Here is a 14026-nt window from a genome sequence, read left to right as displayed (position 1 = left end):
AAAACAAACCTGCCCTAGTTTTGTTTTGACTACCATCAGACAAATATTGGGTGAGCCAAGTAAGAGAGCTGAACCCGGTTTTTCCTGCTAAGTCTCGAGCTGGGAAGGCTGAAGTTTGGGCGAGGGTTGGGGCTGAGGCTGAGGCTTGGGAGGCTGAGGCCGGAACTGAGGTAGAGGAGGTTGACTGTGAGCTCACCTGCGAGGAATGCTGACAAACCACAGGGTCTTTAAACGGAAGTTGACTTTCTCAAAATAGCTTTATTTTTATTTTATTTTTTTGCCAAACGTGTTTATTTAAAATGTGAGCTTTTTCTTTCATCAGACAGCTGTCCTCTGTCAAAGTCACTGTAAAATGACACGTTTAAATGACGAAAGATGCTGAAGAAAAGATGAACTCCTGCCAGGTAGATATGAGACACATACTAGTTCCAAAATTCCCCCCCTAAAAACCTCCAACAGACGACAGGCCTAAACTTCCTTCCTCCCCTCACTTCATGCAAATCTTCCACTTGCTTTCAGTTTGATAATAGGTAAAGCCGCAAATTGTGTAAATCCAGGCCAAACATGGCAAGATAGCGACTTGGACCGGAGCAGGCCCGTAACAGCTCCACACCTGCGAGGAGTATCCTGTCTGTAGCTCTTCATTAGGGAGAGAAAATAAAATACTCCTTCCCTCCAGATAATGGGTGCTCCCCTTTCAGTATGTACTGTATGTTTCCGTGATATCAGGAGGCTAATGCGTAATAAAACTGCCAGGAGAACTTTTATTGGGAGGAGAAGATACGTGTGTTCGGGACAGGGGCTCCCTGCTCTTTCTCAAGTCCGTTTCTGTGATGGTCTTGAAATGCGCCAAGCAACGCTCTCGCTAAGGCCAGCACCAGTCGTCACATCCCATCCACAGGGAAGTGTTGAGTAAAGCATAGCCTCACTTGCTCTCTCGGAAAACAAGCAGGGAACTCTGGTGTCGACAGCAACTCAGTCATTTCCACTCCTGGCTGTGAGAGCTAAATACCCCGTAATCTCCGACTGAGATCTTACTCTCTGGTGTACTTCTAGAGCTGCTGGACGGAGTGAAAATCGGAGATTTTTTTTTTTGAAATCTCAGATGATTCACCAAGACAGGTTGACAGGAATGCCAAATGGTTTTATTTCTGCGCCATGTGGCTTCATTGAGCTCGGGAACCTAAAGAGTTACAGCTTTGATCTCAGTCAGGCAGGTTCTTTATCTTCTTCTCAAACTATGGACTGATGTGATAAGCAATCTCTTTCTACTCTACAGGGGACTTGTTCTAAGGTCGTTGAAAATCAACAACAGATCCTGGCAGGTTAAGATTGATGGCCTGACAACATCTTCCACAAATAATGATCCACTCATAAGCAACTCCCCTTCACTGTCTTTAATTGATTAGCTGGACTGTGATTGGCATCCAGGGTTTAACCGAACTCTCCTTAACAACCACCAGTCCATGGCTGCTTCCTAACCACCTCTCTCTCATTGCTTTTCACCAAATCTTATCTCTTTGTTTTCCATCACCATTTCCTGTAAAATCCGGTCAAGAGCAGGGCATTCCTGGCACACGGCATACCCACAATTTGTACAGACACAATAAACCCGGCGAGGCGGGCTGTTCTTAATTAGGGTTTCAAAGTCCATATAAACCATGATTAATGAAGCCCTGAGATGCAGTATGTCTTTAATTATTTTGACTTGACTGCGGGAGCGCGGGCCTCGGACGCATTAGCTGCACGAGCGATCTGAACACGTCCGCCGGGCTAGGTTCTGACGTGGGGGCTTTGCCTCACTTCTAGAGAATTCCGCAGATTTGGAGAGTGTGTGTGTCTGTGTGTGTGTGGGAGTTGAGGAAAGGGGTGGGCGTGGGGGGGGGGGGGGTGTTGGCACACTCCCGGTCCAATGGCACAGAAGTTTCTTTAATCACAGCACACACGCCAACAAATTAATTTGGGCAGTGACAGATTGGAGAGCGAACAGAGGCTAATTCGATACAGTTGGTTTGTGTGTGTGATCAAAGAGTGTCACTACATTACCCAAGATGGTTTTGTAAATAAAGTACTCATGCAATGACGAAGGAATAGTATTGCTTGCCTTTTTCTTTACATAATGGCATTACGTAAGTCTTGCTACAGTAATTAGTCACACAGCATAAGAATAGTAATGCTTTTCGCTGTATGGACCTGCTCGCACCTAGATATGGACATAAAGATGGACATGAACAGACCCTGATATTTGTGTACCTGGCTGTCCACTGTCATAAGTGTGGTCCCATCTAGGATTCTCCATGTAGGGCATGTCACTAAGCCCCACTAATGTGGAAGTAGGTGGGAGTCAGGTGACTTAGTGGTTAGGGAGTCGGGCTAGTAATCTGAAGGTTACCGGTTCGATTCCTGGCTGTGCCAAATGACGTTGTGTCCTTAGGCAAGGCACTTCACCCTACTTGCCTCGGGGGGAATGTCCCTGTACTTACTGTAAGTCGCTCTGGATAAGAGCGTCTGCTAAATGACTAAATGTAAATGTAAGTAGGTCAGATAGTGGAGTCTCCATCACATTAATTGTCCTGCTGGAGGTTTATTAAGGTGCTCACACACACACACACACACACACACACACACACACACACACACACACACACACACTATTCTGTAATTCAGAGGACATTGGATAAGAGAACTGTAATCACTGTAGTGCTGGTGGAGATAGATTATGATCTCATCCAGGGGTTTCAGTGTGGTTAGACCCACATAGGCCTACATCCCAGACATGCACCACACCGTTCATTTACCAAATTGATTCAGAAACTTAAGTCTTCAGAGCCAAGTACATGTCCAACAAATACTAAACAGATTACTTTTTTATGGCCAAGCTTTATTATTACAAACTAATTACCAATGCCCAATTTTCAGCTTGATAAAGTGTATTAAAGCAATTCATTAATGATTCCATGACTTAATATGCAGACTGGATGCCAACCCAAACTCACAATGTGTTATTTCAGGTTGATTTGAATAACAGGTCTTAAACAAGGTAATTGAAAGATTGTGACCTTGTGCATAGAAACAGCAGGCCTCGACCGCTGGTGTTTCTAAGACTATACCTAATTTTTGTAGCCAAAGGGGATGCAATCACTCCGAGACTGTCCACTGAGGCCCTAGAGCTTTGTGTTATTTCACAGTGGCCACTGACAGTACGGATGTAGAACTTGGAACCCCACTGGAATTTGACTTCAAAGCTCACAGAACGGTAACCAAATAAAGAACACAGGCCACTCTGCATCCAGTCTAAATTCTCCAGGACACAAAGAGGAGAACAGTTCCGGGAGAGGAGAAGCTCATTTGTATAATCCTAATTTGGGCCAGGTGGTTTTGTGTTTCACAGTCATGGTCAATCAGAGAGGCCTCACCAGGCAGACCCTGCATGGTCTCATCCATTCCTGGCCCTGTCTCACCCACAACTGTCTCACTGTCCCATTCTCTCACAGATAGAAAACAGAAGCCATGTTTGTGTTGGGCATGCTCCCATTGCACACAGAATGATGGATTGTGGAGTGGTTCTGTTTATTTTTGCTGGGTCAGGCTGAGGGATATATGCAGAGGGGTTTCATGCATACCCATGTATAGTCCATACAATCAGCCGGAAAATAAAATTGCATATTATGAATGAGCAATGGGCTGACAACATACACATTCACAAAGTCCTGGGCTGATACATAAACTTGCTTGCACACACACACAGTCACACACACACGCACACACACACAAACACACACACACACACACTCCAGAAAGGGGAAGCCTGTCTTGATTAACCTGGTGAGGGAAGCCAAACATGTTTTTCCTTTTACATCATAGTTTATTCACAGAACAGCCAACCTATGGAAGCCATCCATCCAAGTATGTCTGTCGTTTTAAATTTACACCCACATCATCACTTCAAGGGCAACAATCTGGAACTGTCATGGGATGCACATCATAGCATGCACATTTCTATTGGCCCGTGATTTTTCTCTACAGAAAAACAGGAAGAGCAAAATATATTCCTACATGATAACACAGTGCAACTGCATAATACAGACATAGAGTGGAGCTGAATGAACTTGACAGAGGTTAGAATGATTGGTTAGGAAGCAGCTCACAACCATACGATCCCGGCGAGACGAACCACAGTCTGTGGAGATGGTTGATGGAGATGAAAGAGAGGAATCATAAACTGAAAGCATGAATACACACAGAGAGGGGAAACTACCCATCTGTAAGTGTTTTCTGTGGGGTGATGCTTTTTTCATTTCACATAACTCTATTCTCCAGGCAACACTTAGACTACTATAGCCTAGTGGCCTTGACATAGTTCTTCTTCGCCCATATCAGTAGGCCTACAAATATTGGATAAAGAAGAAAATGCCACGCATGATTATAACAAAGGGTTGGGCCTTTGATGTGGAAATTTGTTATAAGTTAAGCCAGTGCTAATGTGATTATGGACATTGATCCATTAAATCTACTGTAAAAATGCAGCCTGCACTAGTTTTGAACTCGATACTGGGCCGAAATGTGAGAGGCACTGTGAAACATTAAAGCCTCTTTGATGTCATATTTAACCCATCTGCAGTGGACGGGGGAAATGTCCATAAAACGCGTTTTAGGCACTGGCGAGAGGAGCAGGCGTGTGAAAAAATGGGATGTGTGATTTTCTTTCTCGTCTCGCACAGCGCCGCCACAGTGGGCATGAAAAGGGGCGACTGCCCGCCACGGTTTCCCCCGGAGGACTTCTTTTTTTACAGGTGTAATAAAACGGAAGTTTTGGTTCCCCGCCGTGGATTGCCCCGGGAACCAGGAGAGGCCTGCCTCGGGTTCCAAGATGATCCAAGATGGCTCGGGATGCAAGTGTCTGATGCTCCTTCCCTGTCAGGTAAATACGGGTCAGTTTCTTCTTTTGACATCATCATAGGATTTTAGTATTTTAGTATCCTTGCCTATTCATATTTACCTACAGCTAGTTTGCATGGCTGTAATAAATTACAGTACAAGGAAAGATGTGAGGAAAGATTTTATTTACGAAATAGTTCCTTTAATTTCGTTTCTCAAGGACTGCAGTTGTATTGGGTTTTTACTTGGCTGTCATAGGCAGCTAATTGTGCAGGTCAGCTAACAGTTTTCTTTTGGAGGGAAAAACTCCAGACTGACTTATAGTCCCTGTCTAGGGGTTAGCCTGCTGCGTTCCTGTGGGACACGGTCTGAAGCTGTCAGTACAGGGCTTCCCAGGGATGCCTGCAGGGGCTTTCCCTCCATAATGCAACAAAGATGCGGTGACTGAGTAATCTCCTTAAACAGGCTCCCGGCTAAAACCTAGGGTTCAAGGGGAGGCTTGGGAATTAATACCTCTGTCATGCTCAATAGGGGACAAACACAGGCCTGCTCCGAACTAAACTTAGATAAAAAAAGGAGATGGTATCGCCGGCTTGGACGAACCAAATCCGAGTGGCCCCTCATTAGCATGCAGAGTGTGGCGGGCAGTAGGAGTAATAACAGTAATATTAGTAAGTGTTTTCTCTCTCACACAGGCCTATTTGGGTTTGCGCCGCAAAGCCCTCTCAGCCAAGTAAAATAACAGTCAGGAGGAAGATGGTCAGAGGACCACAATTAGACTGATTCTGCTCATGCGCTGCAGATGCCAGGAGAGGTCTGGGGTTGTAATTTGGGCCGAACATGTTTGAGACTTTTGAAAGGTCTGGAAAGTCATAGAGGAGAGCAGTTTAAGGCTAATTTAACCAAGCACGTTGGAATTTTGAGTGAAGGGCTATAATCTGCATTGTGTCTGTGTGTGTCTATGTGTGTGTGTGTGTGTGGGGGGGGGGGGGGGGGAGTGGAAGTGTTATAAAGAGCTGCATAAATTCCAAGGGAGTGGGTGTAAGCCTCAATACCTTAACACAAACTCAGTTTTGTCCCTTTATACGCATACACACACATACAGTAACACACACACACTGACACTACACTAGACACTGAGAGCTGTGTTATTCAAAGGGCACAAGAGAGATGGGGGGGGGACTCCAACAAGCTCTCCCGAGGGCCCCAATATTAACAAATGACCCCACGATACAAGCTGTAGCTGTGACTTACGATTATTATTTATCATTTGTGAACCCTCCTGAAATCCAGGTATGGTTAATCCTACCCTGGGGTCCTCCCCAGGCCCAGGTCTGGACCACACGAGGCCCAGGGAGGGCCCTGAGTTCAGGCAGGCGTAACTGAACCCCCCCACCACCCCACTCTCCTCTCTGCCGCTGGCTCATTACTGCCGCTCCCCCAGCACCTGTATAGCGGGCAGCGCCCCTCAGGGCTGCTGGGTTATTTATGTGGCTTACGGGATCCTGCGCTGGTTTGGCCCACAGGGCGAGGTGGGGTCGCTGGCAGGAAAGGACAGATGCTGGGGCTAAGGGACAGTTCCCAGGGTTACGCTGAGCAGCAAGCTCAGAGGCACTATGAATGGGCCCCTAGCTTCATTAAGGAGTGAAACAGTATCCGTGTTGAGGTGAAAGCCTTCGCTATCTTTGACTGAGTAGATTGTGCACTGAGCTGTTGCGTCCTTCTGGACAATTACCGATCAAATACCGTGCCAATAGCATTTTCAAAACGTAAACATATTGTGTAGTTGTAATTATGGCCGTGCTCTGCGATGTTTTCTATCAAACGCTATAGAATTAAAACTCCAATAGATGCTAAATGATCTACCACATTCTAAACACTGATTCTCTTTGCGTCCAGCAGATGGCATTGTATCCGCATGCAAGTCGGACCCCCGTGTCGGACAATGAGGCAGAAACGTGTATCTGTATTCAGCGGCCGGAGCAGTCGCAGGGCCAAGACCACAGGACAGGGACACTTGATACCGGCTCATTATCGTCATCGCCACTCTCTGCTAATCAGACTACCGACCAAGGCTCCATTTGGTGAGCTCCACAGTTAGCCAACTCCTTTTTGCTAAATTAGGCGTAGGCTATTTTGTTTTGTGGAAATAGATAAGAAGGATCCAGAAGGCCTGTCTTGTCTTTTAAGTATGACAATATTACAATATATTGTTATTATTAGGCTGAAAATATTGGAGAAAAGGACCAATTTAATTATTAGTAATTATTATTATTCGAAACATTTTAATAGGTCGTGTTACCCTTAGTGATCAAACCGCAAGTTTCTTCAAAAACCACATTAAATCATTAATACTATTTGAGAAAAAACAATTTAACATTTTAAAAATATCAAACAATCCTACATTATTAGCCTGAATCTGAATATTCGATTATGTTTTTCCAGGGTCGGCTACTATTTAACGCTTATTTTACACGAATAGACATTTCAATGTAACCGTTTTGATCTCGCACTCAAATGATTAAGTAAGCTATTTATTGTTGTTTGCAGATTAGTGTTACAAGTAATAATGTTTTATTGCATTTCTGTAGAATATTCTCTTACGGACAATTCTCCTACAAACAATACAATTGAGTTGTTAGAAATGTAGGCTACAAGGGGTATTTATAGATGTTGATTATTATTTTAGTTTTTATGATCTTAATATGCCTATTATTTATTTGATTACATTTGAACATTATTGGCGTATCAAATATATTTGTTTAATCCAAATGCTTCGTTCAATTACAAGTTAAAATGGTTGCATTTTAAAGGCTTTAAAACTGTCCGGCAATTTAAAAAAAATCATACGCGTTTCTGGTTGTAATAGCATGGCCTATAGAAATGCGGATATTTTTCTGTTTGTGGTCAATGAGCCGAGTTTGAACACTGGTCTGTATGTTACTGCTACACATACGCGGTAATCAATAATCTCGGTGGTTTAGGATGAACGAAGCAAATCACATGTCGGCAGATTCCACGAGAGTGGCAGTGGGTGAGGGCCAACCTTGACAGTAAAAGGAATATTTTGTTTCAAGAGGCCTGATTGAAAGAAGTTCAAGTTTCCAAACCAAGTCTACTGTAGCCAGACACACAATGAAATAACCAACAACAACCAAAGATAACTTAAACGTACAAAACCCCTCCACAGACTATAAATGTATCAACATAAAGGCTGTTTTACCCAAAGTATTTTTCATGGGATGAATAAATCGTTTCATTATTAAATGTTTTCAGACATGAGGAAAACTTGACATGCATTATTTACAGCTTACAGCTGCATGTAGGTCTACTATACTTTTTGTATATGCTATATGCTATTGAACATAATATATAATATTATATAGATCATCCTTAGTTGGTATCCACTAAGACAAAACATTTTTTATTTATTAAATAGCTGACGTTTACGAGAGCCAACTTAACTTAGTCAAGATGTATCTGAACTGACATAGAACTCAGTACCCTTATTCTATGGGTGAATACTAGAGCGTTCCACTGTCACTCAACCGGAGGAAGATATCCCTCCGCCTCTCATCCTAACCCTCAACTGTCACTCAACCCAGAGGAAGATATCCCTCCGCCTCTCATCCTAACACTCAGCCAGGAAGTGACGGTATAGTGCTCCTATTTAATGATTTCCACGGGACAAACCAGGCATGACAGACGCCAAAGACCTCATCAACCTTCCGCCCATCACCCCCCTTTCCCAAACTCATCAAATATCTACAGAAATGGGACGCTATACCAGGTCCAGTGCTAACCTGTGTTTGTATAAGCTTCATTTTCACAACTGGAAAGTGATAGCCATCTGCCCGGACAGGCTGGACGGGTATCGGATACAAGCAGGTAACTGGCAGCTATTAAAGCCCTAAGGCTTCCTCCACAGTCCCTCTCACACTCTCTGTGACAGCTCAGCACAGCACGCTCAGTCCCACTAAAGACAGAGACAGAGAGAAATAAAGAGAGACCGTAAGGGAGAGAGAGAGAGACAGAGAGAGACACAACAGGCACCAGCCTGCCACAGAGTCTCAAGACAGACACAATGTATCAAAGTAATAAAGGTAGTGTATCTATCATATCTATCATGCAACATTGGCTCTATCCTAGGAAACAGAACTTTGCAAAGCAAAGCAACGACAGACAGACAAACAGGCAGGCTGGCTGGCAAGCTGGCAGGCAGGTAGACAGGCTGACAGGTAGGCAGGCAGGCAGATAGACAGGCAGGCTGACAGGTAGACAGGCAGGCAGATAGACAGGCAGGCTGACAGGTAGACAGGCAGGCAGACAGGTAGGCAGGCAGGCAGGCAGATAGACAGGCAGGCTGACAGGTAGACAGGCAGGCAGATAGACAGGCAGGCTGACAGGTAGACAGGCAGGCAGACAGGTAGGCAGGCAGGCAGGCAGATAGACAGGCAGGCTGACAGGTAGACAGGCAGGCAGACAGGTAGGCAGGCAGGCAGGCAGATAGACAGGCAGGCTGACAGGTAGGCAGGCAGGCAGATATACAGGCAGACAGGTAGGCAGGCAGGCAGGCAGGCAGATAGACAGGCAGGCAGACAGGTAGGCAGGCAGACAGGCTGACAGGTAGGCAGGCAGGCAGGCAGGCAGGCAGGCAGGCAGATAGACAGGCAGACAGACAGGTAGGCAGGCAGGCAGACAGGCTGACAGACAGATAGACAGGCAGGCAGACAGGCTGACAGACAGGCAGGCAGGCAGGCAGACAGGCAGGTAGACAGGCAGATAGACAGATAGACAGGCAGGCAGACAGGCTGACAGAAGAGGTGAGTTAATTCCCAGCCCTTGCCTCTGTCCCCTGCTCTCCAGGTAGTGTGGGAAGGATCGCCCCTCTGCCCCTTCTAAAAGGGCGTCTGCGACCCCGTGATGACATATGACCCCTTGAATGGCTCTCCTTAGCCGCATCTGTCATTTCCCTCAATCCTGCTCTCATTTTCATCACGGGTAAGCTTGAAATTACAGGAAGGACCCACGGTAGTCTCCTCCATCCTCTAGATCAGCACAGTCACTCATGTAAACTCTAAGATTTATTTTTGATGGAAAACAGGTATACTTAGTATGTTATTGTAAGGCACATAGCCAGACATACTTTACAAAACCACACTACCTCAATAGCTTCATACATTTCACTATTTGTATGGTCTTTTTGTGTCACCTGAACATATACAGTTTGAATGACTTTTTTTCAGAATTCATAACAATTTACTAATACATACATAACTAATAATTTACAGTCAAAACTAATATATTTAAATTAAAAAAGTATATTCAAAGGAACCACCTTTTAACCAAAAATACAAAATATAACATATACAAATTTATAAAATCTTTAAAATCTTTAAAACTAAACAGAAAAACCTTGAACTTGAGAATAGACCTTTTCTACCCCCTGCAGCCACTCTGTAATGGCCTAATTACCCTTAAAAGCTTCTCCATTGGCATCTATGTAATGAGTCCCCAGTAGACTACAGGTTGACTTAAGAGGGCCTGGAGTTCCCAACATCCTCCCCCAGCCTCCCCCAGCCTCCCCCAGCCTCCCCTAGCCTCCCCCAGCCTCCCCTAGCCTCCCCTAGCCTCCCCCAGCCTCCCCTAGCCTCCCCCAGCCTCCCCTAGCCTCCCCTAGCCTCCCCCAGCCTCCCCTAGCCTCCCCTAGTCTCCCCAAGCCTCCCCAGCCTCCCCATGGCCTCCCCCAGCCAGTCACTCCTAGGCTCCTGTAACCCCTTTCAGACTTAAGGGCCTACAGCGGACCCACCTCACTCTTCATCTAGGCAGGGCCGCGTCAGAACAGGCAGCCAGAGCAGGCGGAAGCCATTGAGGTGGAAAATACAGGAGAGGTCCTGACAAGATAAAGATATCAGGAGCAGACAAGGGCAAAGGAACATATTGATGGAGAGGGCCTCTCTCAGGGAAGAGTGATACCAGATACCTGCTATTTAAAACAGTGGTTTCGCTTGCTCATGGATTTGTCCATGCTGTTGCAGTGCCATATCCGAACTGGGAGGGCCAGTAAACTCTCTCTCTCTCTCTCTCTCTCTCTCTCTCTCTCTCTCTCTCTCTCTCTCTCTCTCTCTTTCTCTCTCTCTCTTTATCTCTCTCTCTCTCTCTCTCTCTCTCTCTCTCTCTGAATATACATTTTTATCTGTGTCTTTCACACACACAGTCTCTATTCCTTGTTATCTCCATATCTGTCTCACACTTCCATGCTCTCATTTATTTTACACCATTTCAGTCAGAGAAACACGGTCACCCCTATAACTTTGAATTCCACCGAGTTAAGATTCTGTCTTTTAGCCCTTATAAAACCGGAATATCTGTTATTGAGTTCCGAACTGGATCACATTTAACAGATACCGTTGTCTCCTCCTCGTACATGCCAGCTCACAGTTATCACAGCTCACAGTCCTATAGGCGTTGAGGGGAGGGGGCCTCTGTTAAGTCTTTGGAACAAAGCCAGCACCCCTCTGTGGACCGGGGTCTAAGATCCCTTCACTCATTGGTCACCCTTTGCGGAGAGCTGGGTGACAGTGAGGCCTAGGCACAGCTGAAGGAGCCTGCCAGTATGGGGCTGACCATATGGGGCAGGGTCGGCTGTGTACTGAGTGAGCAGTGTCACACAATAAGGGTAAGAATATACATGGAGGTATTTTAGTTTTCGCAGGATTGTAAAGTGTCTTTTTCTGCGAGTGCATGCAGTACGCTCCAGTACACACACACACACACACACACACACACACACACACACACACACACACACACACACACACACACACACACACACACACACACACACACACATAGAAACACAAACACACTTACTGTATGTGCACACACACACACAGAAACACAAACACACACACACACACACACACACACACACACACACACACATACACGCACAGTCACATTACAGCATCTCACCTTGCTCATAGTGGCCCTCCTGCCATGCTTCCCTCCTCCCCCATTGTCCCCCTCCATCCTTCTACAGTACACTCCCCTTTCATCCTCCTCCTTCTCCTCCTCCCCAGCGACCTGCCCCTCCCATGTCCCAAACCCCATTATAGCCCTCCTCAGTCCCTTTTCCAAGTCATACCCCCGCCTTGTCACATACCCCTGCTCCTGCCTTGTCACCCCCCCTAGCTCTGATGGATGGCCAGGGTCAGTGGTTCAGCTGTGGAGTTCAAGCCTGCAGGGCTCTGTGGAGCCCCCTCCCTTCCTCTCCTCTCCCTTCCTCCCCCCTCAGGCCTCCCCCTTCCCAGATCAAAACAACGACAGAAACCCAAAGCGCGGTGCTCAGCTGAGAAAACTCATAACTCTTCCCTCAGCGCCCACCTTCCCAACGCTCGCCGTTAACACTTTCATTCCTCACTGGACCCTCAAATAGCCCCGGCTTACAGGGGCCACATAAATCACAGCAGGGGTCAAGCAGAGCAGAGAGTCAGACCTCTCCTCCTATAGGATGGATAGAGCCAGGTCACTCTCTGTCACTGCACGCTGACTAATCTCTTTATAATGACGCCTGTTGGCTGTGTGTGTGTGTGTGTGTGTGTGCGTGTGTGTTCTGAATGAGTTGGCTGTAGTTAGCTCTGGGGTCTAGGCCCAGTTCTAGTTCTATTCTGTCAATAGGATCATTTCCTTGTTTTACACACTGCGTTGTTGGCTGTGGACCACTCAAGGCCCTCAGCTCTGTGTGTTCTCCTGTCTACAGTGTTTGAACCCTGGGTTTGTAAGTGCTGATCACCCCTGTGTCCTAACTGCTCCGTGGCTGCGTGTCTGCAGGTTCTCACCCTGCCAGACCTCAATCTATACTGACACACGCTCTGCTCCTATGCTAATCACAACGTTTAGGAACACGAGCAGGCGGGGGGCTGGAACATGACCGGACGGTGCCTGGGCTACAGGGAGGGTCGACAGTTTCCAGTAGTTTTGAAACACACCAATTATCAGCATTAGCCTGGTCATCTGACCCACCCGTGAGAGTAAGCGGAAATGGCAGCAATCAGGCCCGATTTTCCTCAAACCGTCAGGACAGGCCGGACACACATCCCAGAGATGCAGCCCCTCAGCCGGGGAGGGGGAGCTCGACCAGACCCCCCCCCCTCCCCGCCCCGCTCTGACAGATGGGAGTAAAGCAGGGCAGGTCTGAGGGGCTGACAGCAATGTTGCCAAAATTGCGCTCGGATCGACTAACAATTAAGATATCAAAAGAGATCACAGCAGCTCACTGACAGCTGCTTCGATTGTTTGCACCTGCTCCCGTGGTGTTCTGCACATGTCTGGCATGGATTAGGCCGGCTCGTGCTGGCCACATTTCACCTTTCCACAAGTGATTTACTCCAGAATCATCCTCCTCGCTGACTACCTCGCTCGAGTTGTGCCTGTGATAGCTGCTCTGTGATTGGTGGGGAGAGTCAGGAAGAGGAAGTGTGTGACAGCTGATGGCATCGTTATCATGATGACTCCTCTCTCATTACTGCTCTGATGTTTTCTCCACGGTTCAATCTCTCTAGAATGGTTTTGGGATCGCAGTCAAAGTTACATGTGCCAGTGAGATAGAGTGTGTTTTCTGATCATTATTCATAAGTACATTTACAGTACGTATTTTGTATATTCAATAATGAAATCTACAAAAATGTGGTTTCTGATCTTAACTTAGTACCCTGATGTTGACGCCTTGAAATAATCTAACAACAGTCAATGCAAGTTAAAATCTCACACCGAAAACAAAACGTGTACTTGTGCAACACCCTTAGTGCACTAAGCTAATGTCTGGAGAGATGAGGTGCCTTGAGGAATCCCAGGGGTGTTTTTTTACTGTGCATGATTGGGTTTTCAGCACACTTGCAGCAGATCTTGATAAGCCAGTGAAAGCTGAACTCTCTGACTGAACTGGGCTGATAAAGGGAGTCTTTGTGCAGGGCACTGCCGGTACCCAATCCCCTTGGAGGCTGTCTGGATCCTGGGTGGATGAAGAAGAAACAAAGTAGACTCTAATAGACCAATCCAAGTCCAGCACAACAAAACTGTTATTCTCTCTCTCTCCCTCCCTCTCCCTCTCTCTCTTTCACTCTCCTCTCTCTCTCTTCTCAAAGAC

Source organism: Osmerus mordax, chromosome 15 (assembly GCF_038355195.1).
Source record: "Osmerus mordax isolate fOsmMor3 chromosome 15, fOsmMor3.pri, whole genome shotgun sequence".
Lineage (NCBI taxonomy): Eukaryota > Metazoa > Chordata > Actinopteri > Osmeriformes > Osmeridae > Osmerus > Osmerus mordax.
This window is presented reverse-complemented; position numbering follows the sequence as displayed.